Below are 25,792 nucleotides of genomic sequence, written 5' to 3'. Positions count from 1 at the left end.
CTACAGAGCTAGTTCCAAGACAGGCTCCAAAACCACAGAGAAACCCTGTCTCGGAAAAAAAAAAAAAGACAGCTGCACCTTAGAAACCATGGTGTTTTCGCTGTGTAAACAAAGGTGTCTGCTCTTATAGAAATAAAGTTGTTTGAGGCCAGCTGTGGTGGCACACGCCTTTAATCCAAGCATGGGAGGTGGGTAGAGGCAGGCAGATCTCTGTGAGTTCAAAACCAGCCTGGTCTCTATAGTAGGTTTTCAAAAAAGGAAAGAAGGAAGGAAGAGAGGAAGGAAAGGAGAGAGGGAGGGAAGGAGGAAAAAATAATAGAACAGAAAATAAAGTAGTTTAATTATGGGAAAGGAAGATTTTTAATATTTTCTTATCATCATTCCCCGCATGAGAGGGAAAACACCTATAACTTTGCTTTGTACTGGGGCACGGAGAAGGTTTGACAATACTTCTGAGACACTTTATATTTTTATCTGTGTTTTTCCAGACTTTGTATGGGTTCTTGGTCTTTTTGCACTTGTTTGACCTGAAGGAAATTAACAGTTTGTCTCTGCATTTACAAACTCCAGCTGACCCTGGGTGAGGAAAAAGATGTGCTCAGAATGCTAATTTTCTTTAGGTCACCTTTCAGAAGATGTTTTTGTTTTCTTACATATTTCCTGAAAAAGATAAGGGCAACATGCTTGCACATAAAGTGTTGGTAAGTGGTTGATAAGATGAAGACAATAGAAGAGAAGAACAGCAAATGGCAGAGAGGAGGTTAAAACTTTACATAGGGCACCCCAGGCAGACTCACTGAAACATGATTGAAATTACAGACTTAGGGTGGAATAGTTGGCCCCACAGATAAGAATGCATGCGATTCTAGCAGAAGACCCAGGTTCTGTTCCCAGCACCCATGTTGGGTGCCTCACAACAGCCTCCAGCTCCGCAGGCACCTGCACGTGTGTGCACATACCCACATACATATAGGATATGAGGGTAGATCATTGGATCTACCTTGGAAAGAAAAGGGGGATATAGAAATGGGTTTAGAAGAATTTGAGCAACACCCACACACAGTACACACAATTAAAAGTTGTAGAATTGCAGATTTAGCAAAGAAACATATTAAACTCAAATTTTGAACATGAAGTGAACCTGTGTGAGTAAATTCCATATGATATGCGGGGCATACTTATACAAGTCATTTACTTTCTGCCTTCCTGAAATCCAGTCCAGAGGTACCATCAGTTTCAGTGTCAAATGAATGGAAACTCAGAGAAGTAACGGAAAAGATTAAATCATGCTGAAAAGGTTGCTGGACAAATGAGTAAGTGGTAGGGAAGTGTGAGAGGCAGAGGAGACACTGAACACAAGGCAGCTTACAAGAACTTGACTGTCTATTTTTTAAAAAGCAACATAAAGAACCGTGCTCCACTCATTTGCTGACGTCTGTGTATGCCAGTATTGATGTCTCTCAAAAATACTGTGTTAAGGCCGGGCAGTGGTAGCGCACACCTTTAATCCCAGCACTCGGGAGGCAGAGGCAGGCAGATCTCTGTGAGTTCGAGGCCAGCCTGGTCTACAAGAGCTAGTTCCAGGACAGGAACCAAAAAAGCTGGAGAAACCCTGTCTCGAAAATTTAAAAAAAAAATACTGTGTTAAACTAAAAAAATCACTGAGGGGGACAGTATATGCTGGCAGATGTTTTTGAAAGGTTCATAAACACGAAAGATTGTGTACTATTTATGGCTGTCTATTTATATGGCCAAAGGATAAAAAATAAATGTGATAGTCACCACATTAGAGGATAATCAGCTTCTGGGAAGGGAGCTAGAAAGGATGAAGGGTGTGGAGTTAATCTTCTTCCTCCTCTTCCTCCTGCTCTTCCTGCTCTTCTTCCTCTTTCTCCTGCCCTTCCTCCTCTTCCTCTTCTTCCTCTAAAGCCCGAAGCAAATAAGGCCAGATGTTGAGCCACAATAGTGGTTGCATAGGCATCCAATAAATCTTCTGTGCTTATCCGAATGCTTGTAATATCATTTAAAAGATGTTTTTGATATAAAGAGTGACATGGAAATTAAAGAGAAGACAAAGCATGGTGGTATATACCTGGAATCCCAGCACTTGGCAGGCTGAGTGAGGTAGGAAGACCCTGAGTTTGAATACAACTTGGGCTATAAAATGAGATACTCTTCTTAAAAAAAGGAAGGGAGGGAGGGAAGAAGATAGAGAGTTTCAGAACTTTGGGTGCTTTTTGTATTACAAGGAACTTGGCCCAGCAGGAAGTAGCCTCTGAGTGTACTTGTGCCATCTGTAAGAATCCCGTGCAGTCTGAGCAGGTGCCAGCTGTGGAGGAGCAGGGCACGCGGCTTCAACAGGCAAGCTGTCTGTTCGCATTCTGAGTATCCCACGGGTTTACTAGGAGGCACCGCCTGTCTAGGTACTCCTCTCCGCCTGTTTCTTCATCTGGCCGGTGGGAAGAAATGGCATGTGCCTACAACTGTCAGAATGCTTCTGAGCAGGGAAGAGGGAACAGTCCCTCAATCCTGAGAGTGTCTGTTGGGTTTCATTTTGTGTGATCTGGAATCTACCAGAAATGAAGACTGAAAAGTTAAAGAGTAAGGCTGCTTTCTGTTCTTCTCTGTGGGCTTTTCTGATGGTAACCTGAGCTTAGTTCCAGCACCACTAACACACTGGGGATCCCTGGGACTTTCAATTCGCTTGCTTGTTTGTTTAGTGACTTTGGACTACAGGAGTCTTAGCCGGTAGACTAAACCAGCAGGTCACGTGTGGGGATGTGTATGCTACTGCACAACACACCTCCCCTGAGGAGCAGTGACACTTTTGGGGTGGATGGCATTCAAAGCAAGTGTCCTTATGCGTGTGACCCCCCCTTCTTGGCCATCCTTAGAAAGACAGACTTGTTCCCTGACTGTTGGACACTCAGAGGTCACTTAAGGGGACCTGAGTTCTCTCCTAAGCTAGTGACAGACAGGCTCACAGAACATTCTAGACCAGGACAGAGCACAGCATACTCTGAGGAAAGAAGGGAATATAGGACATAATTATTTAAGCTTCCTTTGATTTATTTACAGGCCTGAACTCACCTGGGGTCTCGTTAAAGCTCACAGCACTTGCATATAGGGATGAAATGAAGCATTAATAGCTACTTGGTAGACGTCAGGGCACTGGATAAGGCCAAGAGCTGCCAGATTCCTTGCCCCCAAGTTGACACACACATGTAAATAAGAATACTAATAGCAGGTCTTTTACACAATACACGCTTTGTTCCAAGCCCTCTATGTACTTTGTGCGATATAATACCTACAGCCTACTCAGGAAGCCGAGACTAAGAGGTCTAGCAACTCTTAACATAATGGTACATGATTAATAGGGCATCAGTCTCTGGCTCAAACTCCAGCTTCCATTACCACAGTCTGCTCTCCACAACCTTGGTCTAGAAGGTCCTCAACCTTCCTGATGTTGCAACCGTTTAATATAGTTCTTCCTGCTGTGGTGATCTCTAACCATGAAATTATTTTTGTTGCAATCTCGTAACTGTAATTTTCCTACTGTTACAAATATCTGTTTTTCTGATGGTCTTCAGCAACGCCTGCGAAAGGGTCATTTGACCCCAAAGGGACTGTGACCCACAGGTCGAGAACAGCTGATGACACCAGTTTCAGCCTGCTCTGTAGACTGGAGAGGGGAGCCGGCAGGAAGAGTTCAGTGGACCTGTCCACATCCTCCTAGGGAAGGGACACAGAATCGGGATGACAGACGTTAAGGTTGGGTCAAAAATCAAAACAAGCTATAAGCAGCTGTATTTAAAACCTCTGACTGTATAGACGGAGCTCACTAAGGTGTACAGACTTTGAGTCTGGTTCATTTGGGTGTGTGATGTTTATATTATTTGCGAGTTCCTTTATAACAACTTTTTTTTAAAAAAATTAATATATACCCAAAATGATGCTGTACCACAATAACTCACAAGGTGCAGGCTCAGCCCGTCCATGTGTTAGTCATCTTTTTATTACTAGCACCAAATACCGGGCAGAAACAGCTGGAAGGAAACTGATCTCACAGGAAGCCTCTCACAGTCTGAGAGGCTTCAGCCACATAAGCCGGTGTGGTCAGCCTGAAGCTGGTGGTAAGGCAGACATTGTGGAGAAAAAGGAACAGCAAAATGAAGCTGATAAGCTCCTGGCAGCCAGGAAAAAAGAGCCACAGACAAGATAGATCTTTCTGGGACACTCCCTCTAGCCACCCACCTCCTTTAGCTGTGCCTCACTGCCTAATTTCTGCCATCTCCCAATAATACCATCAGTTTATGAATCCATCAGTGAATGAAGGGCCTGACCTCTGATCCAGTCTCCCCTCATTTTTTAACAACTAAATCCTAACACCTGAGCCTTCAGGGGACAACCATAACACTCTGTCACTGAGCTTGTCACTGTCTGTCCATGTCACTGTGACAGAATGACTCTAGGCTTAAAGGGAAAAGAAAAAAAAAAGATTTCTTTTGGCTCATGCTTTCCAGAGGTCTCAGGCCACCATGGTCGGGAAGATGGCAGTAGAAACACTTCTGCAGCTGGAGGAGGGAGCCTGCAACAATGGCCCTATGCTCAGGCTTCTAGGTTCCCATCCTTTCCCAAGGCTCCACTTCCACACACCAGGGAGGGTCCCCACTGCATCCTCTTGGCTGGCCCACGTCTCTTATAGACACTACATACAATACAAAGAACATGCTTGGAGAGGGGCTTCCTAGAGACACTCTTAGATCAAATCCACCTTCTTGTAGGTATAGAATTTTGGCCCATTGCTTAGTCTTGTTGTTGCTGCTGTTGTTTTGTTTTGTGTTTGTTTGTTTGTTTTTCAAATATGGTTTTTCTATGTTGCTTTGGAGCCTGTTTTGGAACTAGCTCTTGTAGACCAGGCTGGCCTCGAACTCACAGAGATTCACCTGCCTCTGCCTCCTAAGTGCTGGGATTAAAGGCGCCACCACCTGGCTTATTGCTTAGTCTTTTAGTTCTTTTGTTTCTGGTTCTATGCAATAGAAAGTGGTAAACCTGCATGGGGCTGAAGTTAAGACTATAAATATTGTGCAGAGTGTGCCTTGGGCCACTTGGCACATAATAGATATCATCACACCAGTATTGAGAGTTGCTCTCAGTTCAAGCTTCACCCTCTCCAAGTAAGTTTTCTTTCTTCTTTCTTTCTTTCTCTCTCTCTCTCTCTCTCTCTCTCTCTCTCTCTCTCTCTCTCTCTCCTTCCTTCCTTCATTCCTTCCTTTCCTCTCTCCTTCTTCCCATTTGTTTCTTTCTTTCCTTTAGAAACTTTCACCACAATTTAAAAATGTTTAAGTTCACACAAACATGTATTATGCACCGGGTAAACCCACCCCCATGACCTACCTTCCCCGTTCTCACCTCCCTCACTCAGTCCCTGCTGTCCCCTCAGATGGTTTTTCTCCCATCTTCATGTCACATCTACCATATAAAATCTAAGAACCGTAAGTGACAGGAAGCATGAAGTAGTTGTCTTTCTGAGATGAGGTTAATCCATCTCAGAAATTTAGTATGATTATCTCCAGTTGTATCCATTTTCCTTAAAAAGAAAAAAAGCAGAATTTTATTCTTCTTAATGGCTGGAAAGAATCCCAGTGTATATATACACCCCATTTTCTTATCTGCCCCCTGTTCATGGACACCGAGGCTGTTTCCATAACTTAGCTATTGTGAACAGGGCTGCACAAATGCCGACAGGCAGGTGTGTCTGTGGCATGTTTATTTTGGAGTCCTTTAGGTAAATACCCAAGAGTGAGGACCATATGGTAGATTTTTCTTTTTAATGTTTCGAGTCTAATTGTGTATTTACTGTAGTATGGCCGTGGGCACGCACCACGGTGCACATGTGGAGGTCAGAGAACAACTTCAGGAAGAGGTTCTGTCCTTCCACCATGTAGGTCTCAGGGACTAAACTCAGACATTTAGGCTTGGCTCTGAGTGCCTTTACCTCTGGGACATCTCATCACCCCACTCCTCCACCATAACGTCCATAGTGCCTGGACCAATTTATATTCCAGAAGCAATCTGTGAGTGTTCCCTTTGCCCACACCCCTGCCAGCATAATGACTGTTCATGCCCACTGTGAAGAGGTGGGATCTCAGCGTACTTTGACTTTGCATTTCTCTGATGACTAGTGAGGCTGAGCATTTCTTCATGGCTTTTGTCATTTGTATTTCGCCTACAGAGAAGTGGCTGTTCCCTTCATTGTTCCGTTCACTGGTTGAGTTATTAGATTTCTTGTTGCTTAACTTATTTTAGTTCTTTATATATTCTCGATAATAATCCTCTTATATATTCTAGATAATATAGCTAACAATCTCTTTTCCTCTGAGGGAATTTTCTTTGTAAAGAGCACAGAAGTTCTTCTTTGATGACCCATCTCCAAGGGACTCCCCTTTCCTCACTAACTATTTCCTCTTCCACTGAGAACCCAGCCTCCTTTCTTTTTCTTTTCTTTTTTTTTTTTTGAGAAATGTCTTGTAAAGACTCCAAAAACACCAATAAGTAAATAAGCACATGCAAGAAAAACTTAGTCTTCCAAAAACAGATACTAAATAATTTAGAGTGCTCAGGGGAGGTGGGAGGATGTGTTTCAAAACAGAAGTAGACATTCTCCATTAAGAAGGCTTTTAGAAAGAGTTGTTTTTATTTTTAGTTGTTCATATGTATGTGTGTGTCTGTGTGGTTGTGCTCATGTTCTCACAGTGGTCACAGATGCAGGAAGAGGGTGCAGAGACTCTGGATCTGGAGTCACCAGTGGTTGACAGCAACCTGACATGGGTGCTGGGAACTGAACTCTGCCCTGGGCAACAACAGTCTGCACTCACCACTGAGCCCCAGAAAGAGTTTTTGTTGAGCCCATACAAACTGCAGTGCAGGGATCCCAGAGAAAGATAACCTCTGGGATCAGCCTGTGGCTGTCCCAGTTCACATATGAAAGTGAACTACAGCTTCGTACAACAGTTATGTGGAATTTCATGTATACACTGGTCAAGATTATTTCCTACCACCCCAGACAGTCCTCTTTATTGTTGTTGTTAATACTAATATTACTATTATTATTATTTTATTATTATTATTATCTGGATGGATTTAATTATAAAAATCTATTGGGTCTAATTATTAAAAAATGATTACAATTTTTGGCCCAAAGAAAGCAATAAAAAATTAAACATACCATGTACAAAGCTACACAATTTAACGGTGGATATAATAAAGTTGTTAAAACAAAAACAGCATTATGGAGATTCCTACCCACAAGGAATTCCCAACAAGGTGCAGAATTCAGATGCCTAAGGAGATGTTTATGTTAAAGGAGAGGGGGTGGGGAGCACCCAAGGAAGGCTTCCTGGAGCAAGGAGGATTTGGTTAAATCTGAGCAGTGAGTGGGAGTCCACATAGTGTGGAGAGAAAGAGAAGAGCTCCAGCCTCATGCCCACACACAGAATGTGGCATAGAAACGGAAGAAGTAAGGGCAACCTCAACAGAGTCTCATTTCCTCAGAGGGAAGACAGAGTGTGATGTGTGTGTGTACTCATATATTTGTGTGTGCATGTGAGGTATATAGCTGTGCACATATATGTGTGTTGGTCAGAAGTCAACATCAAATGTCTTTTTTAATTACTCGTAACTTTTTGTTTAACTTATTCTTTGCCAGTTTAATACATGTATTTACTTGGTCATATTCAACATAATCGTCCCACCTCACCCAGTACCCTCAATATTTCCACCTTCACCTCTCTCTCTCCCTGCCTTCCTTCCTCCTTCCCTCCAAGTTGAGTTAGTGTTGAACATTGTACGTGAAGTCATACCTCAAAAAGAACATGACTTTCCTTTCCCCAGCAGTTTTCAGCTGGGACACAGGGTCTCACACTGAACCCTAGCCTATCCACTTATCTAAAGTATCTGAGTAGCAAGCCCTGGGAGTTCTGTGTCTATTCCCAGGGCTGTGATTACAGGCAGGCACCTCCACTCCCAGCTTTTTAGGTGGGTACAAGGGATCCAAGCTCAGATTAGATGCTCACACTGTGGGGTAAGTACCTGATTGACTGAGCTATCTCCCAAGCATCTCAATACAATGTCATTGCTTTCTTAAGATTTGGATTGATTGGTCCATCATCTCTGCAGTGTTAGAAACTGCAGCTGAATAAGGAATACTTGCTGATAATCTTTTCCACTTAGTTCCACGAATATCTCTACCTCCGTTGCCTGTTGTAATAAGGTAATCAATAACAATAGTAATTTCTATTCAGTGGTCACTAGGCCAGACACTAGAAAGGAGACAATGGAAAGAGGACATAGCTGACGGATAGGAGCTCTGGCAGCAGATTGCCTTAGTGTATAGTCACCCTCCGTAAGACACGATGTAGCTGACCAAACCTCTACATATGACTCAGCCCTATCACCTGTAAGTGGTGGTAATAGTGGTTTCCCATCCCAAAGGGCTATTGAGACTATTAAATGAGTTATTATATGTAATGAGTTGGTATACTGAAAGCACATAATCAGTACCTGGTACTGGGCAAGCATTAAATATGCACATTAATATATATTTCAGAGTAAGTAAACAGAGAGAATTGTCCTAAAAGCCAAGCTTAGCTACTTGAATACACTTCTCGTAGGAGTTAATTTCATACTGTGGTACTCACTGTAATACAGTTGTTCCCTGGGGACTCAACCTTACATTAATTAGCTTGTGATGTTTTGATTGATTCTTGTGAGTGTTTCTGAAAGACTTGCCTTGGATTTATGTTGTCTTGGATGGAGACTGTCTAAATCATGATTCCCACCCAGGAAAATGCTAAGTAACTGTCTAATGTCCTGAGAACAGGGTTTATAAAAAGCATCACAATTGGGATGAAAAGAGGAGAGTGGATAAAGCGCTCGCCACACAGGCATGAGGACCTGAATTCAGATACCCGGCACCCACATAAAAAGCTGGGCGTGGTAGTGATGCACATATGTAGTCTTAGCACAGTGAATGGCTAAAGATAGAGGCTTGGAAACCAGCCTGTCTAGCCAATTGCTCAGCCCCAGATTCAGTGAGACTCTGTCTCAAAACAAACAAACAAAACAAAAACAACAAAAAAACAAGAAAAAAGTGGGTTTGTGACAGGCACCTAACGTTATTCAAACCCTGCATTCCACACAAACATCATGCTCTCTTGCTCATTCTCTCTCTCTCTCTCTCTCTCTCTCTCTCTCTCTCTCTCTCTCTCACACACACACACACACACACACAAACATGTACATACACCATACATGCATACATATAAAACGTAATTATGACAAAATTACATCATCATTTTATAAACTAATGAGATAAAACACAGCTGTATGATTACATCATATGTACACCAGGGACCAGTGTTTTAAGGGCTTTATCCCAGGGCATGAAAGAAGATGGAATTATTTTTTTTTATGTGCACTGGTGTTTGACTTGCATGTATATCTGTGTGAGGGTGTCAAATTCCCTGGAACAGGAGTTATAGAGAGTTGTAAGCTGCCATGTAGTTGCTAAGAATTGACCTCAGGTCCTCTGGAAGAGCAGCCAGTGTTTTTAACTACGAAGCCATCTCTCCAGCCCTGAGATGAAATTCTTAATGTTTTATACCAATGACTCATAATTGTCCTTTAGTTGGTTTTGAAATGAAGAGAAGCAAGGACTGGGTATAAAAATAATAATAAAGTTCATTCAAAATCTGCCCCGCACTTTAATCTGCTCCTGGGAAGACTTTCTCCCTCCTTACAACCTGGTTGAAATATACAACGAAACCCCGCTTGAGTCGTTTGTTAGAATTAGAGAATGGAGAACCGAAGGCCAGCCCCCAAAAGGTGCAGGTTGGGAAGCATGTGAGAACACAGCAACAGATGCATGGAACATCTTCTAAAGCCAACCCCTGCTTCCCATCCAGGCTCCACCCCATGCTTTGCAATGCATAGAGGAGAAATCTGTGACCACACCTACCATGTCTGAGAGCATGTTCAAGTACATAGCAGATGGTAATACAGCAGGGAAAATAAGAGCTCTGAGTCTCTAAAGGGTAAATAAAGGCATGTCATGCATGATACTTAGTCTTTTGAAGCTTGCAGCTGCATCTGTAGAAGAGGAATAAAATAGCCACCAGTTTAGAGGAATCTAGTGATTATCAACAGATCTTTGCAGTGTTCCTAGCACATTCTGAGTACAGTAGTAACATCAATGTTACTTTCAGTGGCAGGGGCCATGTGCAATGACAAGCATGTGGGAGTCAACAGAACGATTGTGGAGAGTTGATTCTCACTTTCCACCCTGGTTTTGAAGTAGAATCTCTCTTCCTATTTCTCGCTGTTGTGCTGAGTTCTCCAGGATGTCCCAGTCTGTAAATTCTCTCATCTCTGCTTCTCATCTTGCTGTGGGAGGGCTGGGATGACAGGCACGTGTTGCGACACGTGCCTTTTTACATGCGTTCCAGTAGTCTGAACTTAGTCATCAGGTTTGCATGGTGTTCTAATCGGTGTTCTGTTGCCGTGAAGAGACACCATGACCAAGATAGCTAGCTCTTATGAAAGAAAGCATTTAAGCGGGGGCTTGCTTAGAGCTTCAGAGTCTCAGTTCATTATCATCATGGCAGGGAACATGGTGGCACACTTGACAGTAGAGCAGTAACTGATAGCTACTCTGCAGGCCAAGAGAAAGCCCTGGCGTGGGCATTTTGAAACCTCAGAGTCCTCCCCCAGTGGCACACTTCCTCCAACAAGGCCACACCCACTCCCACAAGCCACTCCTCCTAATTTTTCTCAAATGGTGCCACTCCTGATAACTAAGCATTCCAATATTTGAGCCAATGGGGGCCATTTTTATTCAAACCACCACATATGGAAAACACTTTTATTCAATGAACCTCTTTCACTCCCACCCCCTGCTTGCTTGCTTCCTTCCTTCCTTCCTGTCTGTCTTTCTCACTCTCTTTGAGATAGGATTTCATTTTATAGGCTAGGCTAGCTTTGTGTTGCTGCAGGCCTCCTTCACCAGCCTCCCAAGAGCTGATGGAGGGACAGAGGAGGGAGGACAATGAGCCACCATGACTCCTGGCTATCTTCTGCTGTGCTACAGACCTAGTTAGAGTCCAAGTCTAGAAGGACACCTCATCACCGAGCTCCTCTCTGATATAATTATGACTGCATGATTTGGAAAATACTAATATGTGTCCATGTTAGGCCAGACACACATCTTATTGGCAGATCTATTTGTTTGAGACAAGGTTAACTTACTAGCTAGCTAAGCTGGCCTTGAACTTATGATTACTTGCCCTCCCAAGTACTGAGATTATAGGCATGTACCACCATACCCAGCTAAGACAAGAAATCTTTATGATTTATCTGAACACACAAAGTACAAGCTAAGCCCCAAAGGAAAGAGCTAGATAGCCAAAGTTTATATATTGCCTGGAAAGAAAGTCAAGATTCCAGAAGAAGATGGCATGGTTGTACGAGGGGGAGGAGCGAAGGCTGTTCAGTTATGAAGCTAAATTTTCAGTCTCAGTTGCTTGTGGGTTATCAGGAGAGACCTCTGAGCTCTTTTTTTTACTGTGGTTTCCTAGTCAAGAGGAGTCCTCTGGCATCTGCTGCCTCCCTAACTACGGTGCACAGGTACAAATTTCATTCACAGAGGAGCAGGTGATGTTTGAGATTGGGCTGGGTTTCTCTGAATTGCCATTTCAAAATACACCAAAGAAATAAGTCTCAAACGGGACATACTCTGGGGTCCTGCATGTGCTGAGAGAAGTAAATGAGGTGTGTTTGTGAAGAGTTCCAGAAGAGGGCCACACTCTGTGTGTGGAACCCAGACCTGGATGCTAACAAGGATCTAGCCACACAGTAAGTGGAGTAGGCCCAGATGGCATTAGGAACAGGGAACATAAAAGGGAAGGGAAGAGTTCCTAGGGCAGAAATGAGACAGGAAGAATAAATGTGACAGATGGGATGATGAAGAGCCATGATCAGCCACCACAACCTCTAAGCAGGGCAGTGATAGGACCCAAGTAGCTTCTAAAGTCTTCACTGCTGGGCAACAAGGGCATGAATGAGCACTTGGCCTGTGTGGGAACCTGGAGGGGGGGGTTATGAAGTTGTGGGATAGAGGGGTGGCTGGGATCTTTGTGGGACCAAACGACCAAAAGTAAGGCGATGTATCAGAAGGTCCCCAGTCACCTGAACCGGAATAGTCTTTATCATTAAGAAGCTGGAAAGATGCAGAGAAGTTACAGGGTCCAACCTGACTTTTGGAAGAACTGCTCCCACTTTTGTGGACGATGTTTGCGAAACAGGAGACAGGAACCTGTTTACATCTGAAGACAGTGGTTACTCATTGTACACCAATCACAACTGGAGAAAGACAATGATCTACTCTCTCCAAGATACTCTCTCTCTCTCTCTTTCTCTCTTTCTCTCTCTCTCTCTCTCTCTCTCTCTCTCTCTCTCTCTCTCTCTCTCTCTGCCTTGTGTGTGTGACTGCAAGGGTCAAAGTTCAACTTCAGGTGCCTGCTTCAATCATTATTCACCATATTTTACAACACTGCATACCCCACCTTTTTTAAACGTATTTTTTACATGCTGGGGATGCAAACTCAGGGCCTCCTGCTTGCGTGGCCAGCACTTTACCAGCTGAACCCTCTCCCCAGTCCCTTCTCTAGGAACTTCTGAGAGACATTTTTTACTTCAGGCTGGGTGATTCATGAACGTAAGGAAAGAAGGAACGCACGGGAACACTCTGTCCCTGCTCCTGCCTTGTGGGTGACTGATGTTTTGGTACCCTAGCAAACCTGGAAGGAGGATTTGCCAATAGGACAGTCCACGGCATTGGAAACTCCAGCTGCCAATGGGACAAAGTGGCAGGGTCTCCTCTAAGAATGGCAACGAAGTGTGTAAGAGAAGTGCTACAGGCTTGAACATCAGCTTAGTTTTGCAGTCAAAACATGTTGGAATTGGAAATAAACTGCTTGCTTGCAACTCAGTATTCACCCTAGCGTGTGTGGGGTCTTGAGTTCAGTTCCCAGCACAAAAAAGAAAGAAAGAAAGAAAGAAAGAAAGAAAGAAAGAAAGAAAGAAAAAAGAAAATGGGGCACGGGGCAAAGAAGAAATAAAACTGCCTCTAACAGTCCCAGGAAGAGAGGAGATGGTGTCAGGCACTTGTAAAAGAGTTGGACCTTGTGTTAGGACAATCCCTGAGGTCACCAAAAGTCCTGAAACAAAATATGATTCAAATCCAGTTTCCCATTCCTTAGATTTAGATTCTCATGTCAAGACCCCTGGGGTCTTGATCTCATCAGCCTGAAATGAGACTGCTGGCCCTTAATTTGGATCCCCACTCCCCCGCCTGCCAACAGTACTTGAAAAGGGTTCTCTTCTGTTGAGTGCGAGACCTCTTGAAACTGTCAGAAATTCTCACCAGTGATCCTAAAAGGAGACCGTGGATGTAGTGTGGGAGAGACAACAGGATGTGAGCTGGGTGTGGGGCCCAGTGGTGGAGCGTTTGCCTCGCGTGGACATGCCTAAGTTCCACCCTCCACATAGAAGCAAGGATCTGTTCTCTTGGTAAAGTTCATGAGTCTTCAGTGTCTGGGGCAGCCTGGCGATATTGGTGCAGGCGATGGGGTGGAATGAAATCTCCCCTCTGGCCTGGAGGGTAAATGAACGTATCCTGAGAACCCAAGAAGTGGTAGGTTCTGAACAAAGATTGAAACAAGCAGTATTTTTTTCTAAGTGGGTGCTTGTGCCCCGTTCTTTTATTTTATCAACTGTGTTTTGACAGTTAGTGGGGGGGGGGGGGGGGAATGTGTCTCAAGCAATTTGAACTCGTCAGGCAGTAAACATTTAGACAGACAATGTGAATTGAGTTATTGTTCTTGTGAGTTTCTTTTCTTTCCTTTTTTTGAAAGGGAGCCGAGCAGGCTCCTTTGCCTCCCCCAGGTCTCTGGAAATGGAAGTCTCCCTCTCCTAGGGACAGAGCGAATCCTTAACAATAGCCCTATGACTAGGTTATCTTATAGCCACCTCCATTCCCCAAGAGTTAAGGAGAGATTAACATTTAAGACAATTGGACTAGATCGAGGGGGGAGAGCTACGCCTCCAGCCATCGGATCTGTGTTCTCTGGCTCGCAGGGTAGGAGAGGGTCTCGCGTTTGGGGTGGGTCTGGGTGGGTTTGGGTGTCTTGTAAAGAAGTGGGGGTCCTCCAGCTCACAATCACCCTCCTCGGCATCTCCGCGCGCGCTTCTGATGCGCGCAACCTCTCTGGTCTACGAGCTAACTTTGCATCGCTTGCGGGTGCGGCTAGGAGCAGTGGGAAAGAAGCCAGAGGCAGTTCAGCGGGTGACTTGGGGTGTCCTTGGCTGGCCCGGGCCCCGGGGAAGCAGACGATCTCATTGTCCTGGGATCTGGTGGCGAAAGGAGGCCCCGCCAGCGGGCGCGCGCTCAGTCCCTGCTTTGCAAAGGATTGAACCGCCACCCCAGCAGACTCCAGTGCCGGGCACCATGCGGCGGACCGGGCGCCGCGGGCCGCGGGTCCCCGCGCGGGAGAGGGGCGGGCTGGTGGCCGTGCGCCCTGGCGCTGGGCCAGGCTCGGCGTGAGCAGCGGCGCGAGCGGGCGATGGGCTGACGGAGCCCCGTGGCGGGCGCGGCGGGGACTGGGGTGGCGGCGGGGGCGGGGACGGGGACGGGCGCGCCAGCACCGGCAAGACGGCTGCGGGCGCCGCGGAGGAGGCGGAGGCGGCGCCGGGCTCCCAGGCCGCCTGGTAGGCCAAGGGCCTGCGCCCGGGACGAATGGGAAGCTGGTTTCCGTGGACTAGCCTCTTACAACCCGAAGTTCCTCGGCTCCCTTAGAAGAGCAAAAAAATAAAAGGTAACGTGTCTTTGTTTCCCGGTCGCGGTGGCAGGGGGGCGATTGATGATGCTGTACTTTTGAACCCATTTTCCAGTGCTGTACTGGGCAGCAGGGACCTGCCTCTTCTTTTCTAGGGCCTTAGAGGCTTTTATTTCGCGTCTGTTACATTTTTAAAATGCAAACCCCACGTGGGGCAAATACGATGCTATCTTTTACCAGCCCTTCCCCCCTACACACGCGCGCGCACGCACACACACTACACACACACACACACACACACACACACACAAACACACACACACGTTCCTTTGGCATCACAACCCACACTCTGCATTTCCCATGGAGAAAGGAAAGGAGGTTTCTATAATAGATTGGGGGGGGCTAAGCCTTTTTTTTTTCTTTCTGGAAGTGACAGGGGTGTCTGGTCCTTTGGAGAAGGTGGCAGGAGGCCGGGTAACCTCAGCTGCTGAAGCCTGATGAGATGAACTGGCCTTTCCTTCCCAGATGGCTGCAGAGATTAATGCAGAGAAAATGGGAGCCGAGGAGGGGAGGACAGGAAGGAACCCCCGTTAGTACCTGCTTCTTTAAAAATAGCTAAATACAGAGCGTTTGTACTGCAGGCAGCTGCCCAGATGTTGGTGCACATTGGATTTAGAAAGGTCTCCCCAGCGCGCTGCTCTTTGAGACGTGTGGGGGCTGCCTGTGTGTAACCAGCAACGCGCTGTCTTTCTCTGGTCCCTTGCTTGTTAGCAGAGTAACAGCTCAGTCAATTCAGACAAATTTTGCTGAATTTCCAAGGGACGGCTGTTCTAATAATAGCTGTAACCGTGGCTTCTTAATAGACATCCTCATTTTGAACGATGCAGCCGTGCCAGCTCTCTGGGAAGCGCAGCTTGCTGGGAGCTGAGATCCAATGCCGGGAAAGAACTCCCTGACCCCACCATGAATGGACCAGGCGCTGCCTCCCCTATGAATGGAACATCCCAACAGAGGCTGCCGCTGCTGCTCCTGGCTCATTTCAGTTGGATTCCTCCCCGAATCTGATGAGAGAGATGCTCAGGAAACCTAGACAAGCACATTTCTAAATATAGGATGGTCCCTATTCAATTTTGGGTTGATGGGTGCACTTAACTGCCTCTACCCTCACCTCGGCACCGGTTAAGCTAACTCATCTTTTCCCAAACGTTTTTTGATGGATGTGTGGGAAAGCACCGGTCAGAAAACCCAGGACAAACTGCTGAGTTCATGCAAGGCAGCCACCACTGACTCTGAGGAAAGTACCTTTGGAGCTGGCTACAAACCTGTGCCCTTTAGACCTCGTGAACTAGGATATGCATACCGGCATAAAGCATGCAACAGCATACAGGGGCCCAGACTTGTGTGCAAGGGAACACATTTCATTGTTTCGTTTCTGGTCTTTAAATGGCATCAAGCTCATTCATAAGCTCTGGGTCCCTGAAAATCAGAGCCTCAGATCAGCAGAAATCTGGCTTTAATTCTCGTAAGTGTTCCTTGTCTCTTACAAACTCGAGGATCAGGATGTGGGCCAACTTGTACATATTCTTCTGCCGGCTGCGTGATCCGTTCTGATGCCTGTGAAGTTTCTTCGGAGCACAACAGGAATGATCACCCTATTGTAATTAGACTAGACTGAATCTAATTCCTAGAAGTCACAGAGCTTCCATGTACTTTAATTGGCTGTCATATTTGGAGATGGTTTGAATTCAACGGTGTATGGGTGTCTGTAGCCGAGGACTATAAAGTTGCCTCTAGAGCAGTGGCAAAGAAGTGAAGTCTGTTGTGAGAAGTTGTGTGTGTGTGTGTGTAGGTGATCTTTTATTTACTTATTTTTAAGTTCAGTTCTTCTTGTACTAAAGGGGAATGGTGTTAGTAGACATGAGGATCTGCAAGATTCAACCCCCCCCCTTTGTGTTAACCAACTACGAGCTGCCACTGATGTTACTGTATTCTTTTTAGTATTTGTCTTGAACTAATTTGATTAATAAGATTTCTTTTTATGGCCCTGGGCCTCTTTGTAATTTTAGACATTGTTGACAAGTCCCCTGGTAGCCCAGCAGGTGGCTAGTGCCATTAGTATAATTTTGCCACTGGGGAAACTGAGTCCCCTTGAGGTTCAGCAAGTTTCTGGTTTCTTAATCCATGAGATTTATATGCCAGCTGTGTATAGTAGTGATTTAATTGTTTCAGCAAAGTTAGAGCCCAAGGCCAAAGAAAAGATAAGAGAGGAGGCCTTGTCTGGGTCCTGGAGCTTGGGGAAAGGCTTTCTAGAATAGTAGGTAGGTAAATGTCAGGGAAAGTCTCTTGAGTCAGTCTTGGCTTATGGGTGAAAGCGTTGTCATTGTTTTGTGATGGGAAAGAGAAGAACAGGAAATTTCAAGAAATCTTCTGAGGGCCTTGGCCGGGTGGCTTTTGTCTTTAAGTAGCTGTGGGCTGGAAGTGAGACCTCCCCAAAGACCATGACTAACTTTGCTTCCTAAATACCGAACTTGTGCCCACATTGTTTATGCTGAGGGACATCTTTTCCCGGGGATCCTGAAAGCCATATTCTCCTCATTTCCAAGTGGCTTCAGACCCTTTCTGCAGTTAAGCTAATGCACACAGGGTGACGGAGACCAGAAATTTCTACTTCAGACATTACACCTTTGCTCTTAGATTGGTTTTGCTTTGTCCTTTACAAATAAAGGAACAATACAACTTCAGGAGAAAATTCTAGTTCTGTAAGTGGGACTGAGAAATAGGCCTCCTAACAGTTAGCTAGTTTAGGAAGTTGTCTTAAAACATGCTATACACAGCATCAAAACGTCAAAGTCTGGGTTCATCACCAACTTTTAAAGTGTGTCTGTCTCTCTGTCCATCTGTCTGCTTGTCTGTCTCTCTTCTTTCCTTGTTCCCTCCGTCCTCCTCTCCTTCCCTCCCTCCTACTCCATCCCTTCTCTCCCTTTAATATCAGGGATTAAATCCAGGGCCTCTTGCATGCTAGGCAACACCACAGAGTCCTAGGGATCCTGGGGAAAGTAGCTCCTAAAATCCAGCCCCTTTCTGCTTTTTCTTTCAAAGTAAGGTTTCACCAAGTTACCCGAGTTACTTTGAACTCAGTCTGTTTAAGGCAAACAGGCCTTGAACTAGTGATCTTGTTGCCTCAAATGCCGGAATAGCTGGGATTGTAGGCCTTCACTGCTAGTCTGGATAATCCTTTTCTTTTCTCATTCTTCTTTCCTTTCTTTCTTCGTTTCTTCCCTTCTTCTTCTTGTGATGATCAGATTATTACTCAAACATGTGCTAGAAACTCTCACTGGGTTTCCTTGGGAACTCTCCCAGAATCTCAGTTGGAGATGATTTCTGCTGATAGATGATAGAAAGAAAGAAGATGCTGCTCTCCCAGCACCTGTTCATCCTGCATCTCAGAAGTTCTGTTCTGCTTGTAGTAAAGGAAAAAGAGGAACTAGCTTCCCTAACTTGCCAGGCTCATAGATAACTCGGGCCTACATTGCCTGGGACATCCCTGGGATTCAATTCATCCATCTCTCTCCCTTGCCCATGGCTGATTCTATGCTGTGTACTGTTCTCAGAAGATATAGCTCTGTAAGGGGAGTCCTGCAGCAAGAAAGCAAGAGGACGAATCAATTGTAAAGCACTCTAGAAACTTCTCTACTCTGGGTGACATCATAGAGTCCTAGAGAACCTGAAGAAAGTGGCTATTAAAAACCCAGCTTGCTGAGGAAGGAAGAGATTGAGTGATTTTTGTTCTGTTTGTTTTGTTTTGTTTTATTTGTTTTTCGAGACAGAGTTTCTCTGTAGCTTTGGAGCCTGTCCTGGAACTAGCTCTTGGAGACCAGGCTGGCCTCAAACTCACAGAGATCCACCTGCCTCTGCCTCCCGAGTGCTGGGATTAAAAGCATGCAGAACCACTGCCCGGTTTATTTGAGTGTTTTTCTCTCTAGCATTCATTATAACCACAGTTAGAATTAAGCACATTGAGAATATTGTCCATTTCTGTCTTGGTTTACTTTAAGAGCCTATATGGTTTCTCTGGGAGCTGTAGGCTGCAGCGTCACTACTGCCCAGAAGGGACAGGTGGCTCCATTGCTCTCTTGAACAAGAAGTTTTCTCAATCAGCATAAATCAGATTGTCGAAACTCCTTTGAGTTCCTTAATTCATCCACTGCCACCCCTTTCTCTGTCCCCAGGCTCAGTGTGTCTGTCTTTGACAAGGACTAATTCAGATGTGCCCTGATCTTGAAGGAAGCCAGCTCCACTCCCAGAAAGATTGTTCTAGAACTACTGATAATAGGGCCTCTTTTACAGAAAATAAGCCGAGCTGTTTGTTAACTGTTTATCAAAGGACATGATTTTGGGTGCCCATGTCTGTCTTTTTTATTCTTAACGGCATTGATAGGAACTTGTATCCCACTCTCCAAAGAAATGTTTAACTTGAAGATGGAAATTTCTGCTTAAAAATACAAGCCACAGTTGATAAAAAGTCATAGGGGAATGTGGGGGACCTGTTTCAGTCAGTGGCCTTATCAGCACCAAATAATCAAATAAAAAAGATGAGCTAGTGGTCACAGTTTGAATTGAGTGAGGAAGCTTCCCCATGGGAGCTCTGATTGTGCCTCAGAGATGTCTGGCACAGGAGCTACCTGTAAGGAAGTGCCATTTCCCCCCTAGGTAGTATTTTCTGGATTTTTGCTGAACGTAGTATCCCAGGTAGGTGTTCATGATGCAGCAGGAATGGAAATTTTTTGGCCATGGTTGAGAGCGCTGGCAGGTTTACACTCTATGCTCTGGGTTTCACTCTGAACACAACTCATGCTGCTTGTTTTGGTTCCTATGCTTTAATATGTATTTGCTGATGCATGGCTCTAGCATACGCTGTGAGGTAGAGGGTGCAGGCGCAGGTACCTGTGTAGGCCAGAAGACATCCGCAGGTCCTCCTCGCTGTCATTCACTTTCTTTTTGATACAAGATATTTCAGTGCTCTGGAACTCACTAAGCAGACTAAGTTAGGGCTGATTAGTGAGCCTCAGAACTCAGTGTTTCTGTCTTCCCAGCCCTGGAACTATACGTGCATGCCTTCTTGCATTTGGATTTTGAAACATAGGATGTGGGGATTAAACTCAGGTCTGTTACCAAACAGAGATAACCCCTCCTGCATACCTTTTGTCCATGTAACATTGTGCCTATGTGACCCACTGCTGCTGATGTTCCTTGTTAAATAAGCAGAGCACGAAACTATGATTTGTAGAGGGCTCCATTTGAGATGAACCATCCAGTGGGTGAAGTAAAATATAGCTTGTCAGGCCATCCTGGGTGTAATCTCCTCTTAGTCTACTCTGTGGGATGGACCTTCTTTCTCAATTCGTAATATATCACCCACCTCAGATCCAGGGAGTCATTAATATGATGCAAGATGCTAAGCCTTCAAACAATATGTTTTTGTTTGGGGAACAGGGTCTCATTCGGTAGTCCAGATTGGCTTGACTTGCCTGGAGTGACCTCAAACTTGTAACGCACTGCCTGCCACAGCTTCCTAAGCGCTATGGTTTCAGGCGTGGGCCACTGCACATTTTTGTTTGTTTTGTTGTTTTGTTTTTACATTTCAATCAACGTCTCCCCTCCCTCCTCTCTTCTCAGTTCCTCCCCCACCCCATCCTCTCCACTCCTCCCCCACTGTTTCTCTTCAGACACAGGCAGGCCTCCCATGCATATTGTGTCTTGTGCACTTTTTCGAACACTATTTCCCCCTTTGAATCAGGTAGTTTCCCCATGTAACCTCCTGTTACTCCACCATTTCCTCCAGAATTTGTCTGTTCTTTGATGCCCTTGCCTCTTTTCGTCCTTTCTGAATGAGACATGCATGAAAAAATGGTGTGTAATGGGGAGTTGGATTGATGTCGTCTGGTGGCACATGGGAATAAGAGTGGGAGCGTCTCCGGGCTGTGCCATTCATAACCATAAAATGCACAATTACACTCCCTCCCCACATGCCTGTAAAGTGACGGACCCAAACTGGGGACCCAAATAGTGCAGAGCCATCTGGATCTGTGTGACACACCTACAAATCGCTGGGGAACATGGGCCTGCCTTGCCCACTTCCTGGCTCCCTCTGACGACCCCCAGTAAATATCCAATATTTATTTCTGTGTTGCTCAGAGAGAGAAAGCAGAAAGGGGGGAGGTGGCGAGGACACGAAGCAGACTCCAAGCTGAGCACAATGTGAGGCAGTGTTCCCCTTCTCAATCCCCTTTTATTGGGTCTGTTGAGTGTTTGGTAACAGAAGAACTATAGAGTGACCAGTGGCACAGATGTAGCCTGCAAGGCTTGGCAAGAGGGAGGAGACATGTGCAGAAGGTGGCAGAAGTGAGAGCTCAGGGTGGGGGGCGGGGGCGCTGCTGGGTGCACCCAGGGCTCAGTGCACCCTGCGAAGAGGCTCTGCACATGATATGTAGAATTATTAAACATTCTCTCAAGGGGGCATTTTAGCCATGAAACAAGTATAGAGATCATTTTTACCCATGAGAAGAATTTCACAGCTGTTGAGGGGCCTCCCTAGGGTCTTGTCCGCTGCACCAAGGCATCCCTGCCTTGTGACAGGTATTTACGTGACGCCACATGGTGTCACAAACACGCCGTGCGCTGTGACATCCTCTTCTCTGGGTTCGGCTATCCAGCCACTCTTCCACCTTTTAGCAGTGAGACCCGTGATGAGTTACTCACTCAATCTCTCTGAGCTTCAGTAAGCGAAGTCATTCAGAGAATCACGTGAGCTAATGTCCTTGAGGCACCAAAGATGCAAAAGGAATGCAAGACTTCTAGAACAAGAAATGTAGGGGCTGGTGAGATGGGTCAGCGGGTAGAGGTGCTTGCCACCAATCCCGATAGCTGAGTTCCATTCCTGGGACTCCAACTGACAAGAGAACAATAACTCCCACGGGTCTGCTGACCCTCACGTGTGTGCTGTGGCAGAGTGTGTGCCCTTCCCCGCATGCTTAAAACAAATAGATAAAGAAAGAAAAAAACATTCAATTTTTAAATAAAATATTTTGTCTATGATCTACCTTCTTGACCTTGAAAGGCTCAAAAACACTAACTTTGGGGAAACTTGGAACACATTGGGGTCAAAGAAGAAATATAGACAGAAACAAGTCATCCATTTTCTTTTACGGTGCTGAAATGTCACAAAAAGTAGTGCAGTAAGAACAAGCATTAGCTGAGATATTTGTAACGTCACCCCCACCTTCCAGAAAGAACCCCTACAGGAAGACACAAGCCCCTAGCCATCAATGTTACTGGGAACAGGGAAAGGTTTATAAAGAGAGGTAGTTAGTGGGACCCAGTGATGTGGTGGGGCATGAGGGTGAATAACCAGGAGACAATGGGGGAGCCTGAGGCGGTGTCTGGGTCTCCGTGCATTAGGGAGCTTTACGATGAAGGAGAAAGGGAGAGAAGAATGACTGGGGCTTTGGGCTAGCACGTTGATGCTCCTTACCTTTATAAAATTCTTCAGTTCTCAAAAATGGTCAGAAAGCTCACAGACCTTTTATCTTGGAAAAAAAATGTAGTGTAAAATTGAAGATGCTGAAGATTGTATCAGCTAGTAGTGTTGCCTATTACGTAGCATCAAAAGGGAAAACTCCAATTACAGACCTGCACGATGAATCAGTGGGTGAGGGCGCTTGCAGCCAAGACTGAAGGACTGAGTTTGATCCACTGAGCCCACACGTTGTAAAGGACAAGATCAAACTCTGATCTCCACATTTGTGATTGGTACATGTGCACCCACACTCGAAACAAATAGATAAGCAAAATAGTTCAACATTTAATAAGTAAACAGTTAATGTGTCGACTTAATAGCAAAAACCACCTTACAGCCTGAGAACCCTGGATGCTTTTTGGAGCCCCAACCCCCGAATTGCCAAAAGCACTCAATCACACTGAAGATCCTAGGATAGTATCTCTGCAGTGAAAGAATTCAGTGTGCCAATTTACCTAATATTTAACAAGGTCATCTGCACACTTAGCCTTCTGGGTAAAGGTAAAGTAAAATGAGTCAGAGTGAGCAGTGCCCCGCTTTCTGGTGACCAGTTAGCTAGATGCACACAGACAGCAGGCTGAATTGCTAAATACTGCACAAATTGGAAGTATTTATAGAACATTCTATCTGCTGGCTTCCGAGACTAGGCTATATTTGAGGGACAACTTATGGCTATCTTTTAGCGTTGACAGGGTGAAACATGTCTGTTATTTCATGGAGGAATTATAAGCTGGTATTTATGTGTAGTTCCTTCCTTTCTTTATTGTGGAAAATACGGTTTTTGTAGTAGACAACAATTTGGTTTGTCTCTCTTCCTGTTCCCAAGGCTGTAGCTTAGTCAATAGAGATCCCAAACTATTTTAATGCCAAGTTCTACAACTTCCAGCTTGGAAAGATGGCCAGATATTCAGAGAATAATACCCCAAACACAGTGCTTTGTTTCTCATGTAGCTGGAGTCTTTTCTTCCTGCCAATAGAAGTGACCACACTCCAAGAGGAGGAGCAAAATCTCGGCTGGAAAATTCTGAGTTGTAGGTTTTAGGCTGTGATGGCTTTGGGTTTTATATTTAATCATAGGGGGAAAATGGCTACATGTGAGCTGCTCATTTGTAGGAAAAGGCACTGTGATCTGCAGGGATAGCTGGGTGGTGAAGATGCCACCAGCCAGGCCTTCTCGGCTGATCCTCATACATGGGGTCATTGTCTGTCATGCCAAGCTTTCTCCTGGCCGCTCTGGGTGTTGCAGCTTGTCAATTTCCCCCATGTTCTCTTCCCCCACCACCCTTGGATGGTGAGCCAGAGTTCAACAGATCTCAGCTGCTGTTCTCTTTGTTACTGGAGCCCCACCTGTGGTTTTCTGATTACTCCTCTTCCTTTTCCTCCTGAGGCTTTCAAATCATTGTCCCGTGATGGCTGACTCACCGGTCTGCCTCTCCACTTCCTCCTGGTTGCAGGGTCTAGACTCAGCTGCTCTCCACTGAGCCTCTGACATTTATTGTTCCCAACACCCTGGTCCGCTATTGGTCAGCCCGATCTCTTCAAACAAGGTGTCTGCTCCCCCAGTCTTGTCCCAGGACCCCCTCTCTCCTGAGTCATTATAAAACCGTCACCGTCTGTCCAGTCACCATTTCCCATTCCAGTCCCCACACACACACACATACACACTCTCTCTCTCTCTCTCTCTCTGCTCCTTGACCCCCCTTCCCATCTGCAGTCCCTGTTGACCCAGCCCCTTAGCACAGAACAAAAGGCCCTTCACACAGTCTAGAAGCTTCTTATTTCTTAAACTTCCTTCCTCCCATTGTCTTACACACACACACACACACACACACACACACACACACACACACACAGCCTTGCTTCTGACCTTGTACCTAACCCTGTGCCTGAAACATACCTCTCACTCTTTGGATGGAGCTTCCCATAGTACCTCTTCCTGGTCCTCTAAGTCACAGCTTCTTTTGTGTATACAGGTGTGATGTGTGTGTGTGTGTGTGTGTGTATGGGTACATACACACACATGCACATGTAAACACGTGTGTGTGAAGACCAGAGTGTCACTCTCAGAAGCCATCCATCTTATTTTCTGAGATAGGATCTACACCAGACCTATTTGGCTTATCCCTGCTAGCCAGAAAGCGCAAGGACTCTCCTCTTTCCATCCCTTCTCCCCAGCCCTGGAATTGAAAGCCTATACTACTATGCTTAGCTTTTTACTGGAGTGCTGTGGCTTAAACTCAGGTCTCCATGCTTGTATGCCACAGGCTTTAGCTACTGTGCTGTCTCCTCAGCCCCCACAGTTTCCCCCACAATTTCTTGAATTTATGTGTCAATATAGTGTTGCATAAATTCTGACGACAATGATAAGAGGTTTCAGAACGCTGTACAACCAAAGATGAAATGGGAACCGAATGCCTGGTGAGGAGGTGTTTGTGGCAGTGCGCATCATGTTCCATCATTGAGTTTCCCAGAGCTTTGGCCTCATCCCCACAGGAGCACTCTGAACTGTGTGCACCGTCACACTGGCACACTACCAACCAAGGCTGCAGGACACCTTATCTCAGCTGCAAGACTGTTACAGGAATAGGGGGTGGGGATAAGGAGTGTCCAACAGCTTCTGAAATGACCCTAAACATGCCCTCTGATATTTACATGAACGGGTATTCTCCGCATTGACAGTTGTAAGTTCAAAATATCTACCAACTCTAGAAACGTCAAGGATGCTTTGTCCCTACAGCATCAAATAGTCAGGATTTAACTGTTTCCATATGGATTTAACTAATATATGAAAATAAACAAGCACATCTCTCTCATTAGTATGCAAATGCTGTTATCTGTGATAAATGGTAAAATTATACATATACCACAGAGTTGTTTAAAAATAAATTTTAAATTTAATATCAGTAAATGTTTTGTGTATGTTTGTGTATGTGCACGCATGTGCATGTGAATGTCCAGGACCATGTAAAATCTTCGCAGGCAAAAAATGAGTCGTGAGTGGAAAGGGTTTAAGATGCCCTGCTCTAAGCAGTCGGGTTCTCTCCCTTTCTCTACTACAACATTGCCCTGGAACGTGGTGCTCCAGCAGAATCTAAGTTTCAATGGCCAGGTTGCCTGTGACATCCACCTATGGCTTTTGCTTTTCTACATCTTAATTTGTTTTGTTGGCAGAGGGTGGTACCCATATGCCGCTGCCTGCACTTCAGTGAGGGTCAGCTTGCCTGAGTCTGTCCTCTCCTTCCACCACGTGGGTTCTGAGGACCCAATTCAGGCTGGCAAGTGCCTTCACCTGCTGAGTCATCTTGCCAGTGCCTCGCCATGGGTT

The 25,792-nt window shown here is 45.4% G+C and overlaps 1 protein-coding gene across 7 annotated transcripts in view; it reads left to right on the top strand.

Annotated features, from left to right (window-relative positions):
- The window catches only part of Frmd4a (FERM domain containing 4A), a 595,839-nt gene that overhangs the window by 371,879 nt on the left and 198,168 nt on the right, over positions 1-25,792 (top strand). Inside the window, exon 1 of one of the 7 annotated variants that reach the window (XM_075970465.1) lies at positions 14,770-14,930. The exons of the other annotated variants lie outside the window; for them this stretch is intronic. The gene's annotated coding sequence lies outside the window, so the exon portion shown is untranslated. Of the gene's footprint in view, positions 1-14,769; positions 14,931-25,792 lie in introns of those variants that run through there. 7 annotated transcript variants of the gene reach the window in all.

This window comes from Microtus pennsylvanicus, chromosome 4 (assembly GCF_037038515.1).
Source record: "Microtus pennsylvanicus isolate mMicPen1 chromosome 4, mMicPen1.hap1, whole genome shotgun sequence".
Taxonomy (NCBI): Eukaryota; Metazoa; Chordata; class Mammalia; order Rodentia; family Cricetidae; genus Microtus; species Microtus pennsylvanicus.
Note: the sequence above shows the minus strand (reverse complement) of the source record. Positions and strands in the feature narration are given on the sequence as shown.